Consider the following 1210-nt stretch of genomic DNA (forward strand, 5'->3'; position numbering starts at 1 on the left):
CCCGTACCAAGATGTAATATGTCTCGCCTGTAGGGCGGTGCTTTTGAGCAGGCCCAATATTAAAATTATGCATGCGTTCTTTCCCAAAAGAAATATCATGCATGCGTATTTAATTAATTTTTTATCAGGCTTTCCATTGTATTCTACGGTTTCCTTTGGATTTTTTTATTCTTCTTTTTAAACATATTGCAACATTTTCGGATAGAGCAGGAATATTTTTATACATGTTTAATATCTTTGAAATACTCTAATATTTTTTAAAATATATGTTTTGATATCTATTGTTTCATAAACATTTTCTAGTTTCTGTATACTTCTAAAACATATTTTATAAACATTAAACATTTTTTAAATACATGAATATTTTTAAAAAACAATAGGTTTGAATACAGGTTTTCTTATACGTGTTAAGAATATTTAACATACACACTGAAACATTTTTATGGTATGAAACATCCTTTTAAAGTAGGTGCACATTTTTTACATTGGATAAATATTTTAATAACGTAAGAAAACATTTTTTGCACCTCATGGACATTTTATAAATGTAACATGCATTTTTTGAAGGGTGAAATACATTTTATTTTGATTACACAAATATATATTTTACATTTTCTAAGATATTTCAAAAATGTCACGTACATTTTACGAAAGGTGCGACATTTTTAAATGTCACATTTTTTTGAGTGAAACAAAACATTTTATAAAATTTGGGCGAACATTTTTTACACTACATGAACATTTTTTTAATGTTCCATAAACACTTTGAAATAAGTAACTAAATTATTATTTTCTAATATATGTAATTATTAATATTTTGAAAATATACAAAATTTAGTATAAATAAACATGTGCACAACATCAGTGTGACAAAACCACATGGTTACTGGGCCAACCCACTATCGGCTCCCTGCAGGTGATGTGTTCTTCTGTTTCGCATAAAAAGCGAGACGTAGACTCACCTCTCAACGTCTCGGGAGGAGGAGGCGACACCTCTGAACATGGGAGCTCCTATAGGGCGCCTTAAGCGCCGGTTGAGGATCCGGGCGCCCACTGCAGCCCGCTAGTGGGCCGGCCCATAAATACGCTGGCCATTGAAAAAATGTATTTCTGCCGCAAAAAGAATACTGCGAATCTTCGCTCTTGGGAGGATTCGATCCCGCACCAACACCAACAAGCAGCAGCGCATGGTAGGCTTACCACTAGACCA

Source organism: Triticum aestivum, chromosome 5D, assembly GCF_018294505.1.
Source record: "Triticum aestivum cultivar Chinese Spring chromosome 5D, IWGSC CS RefSeq v2.1, whole genome shotgun sequence".
NCBI lineage: Eukaryota > Viridiplantae > Streptophyta > Magnoliopsida > Poales > Poaceae > Triticum > Triticum aestivum.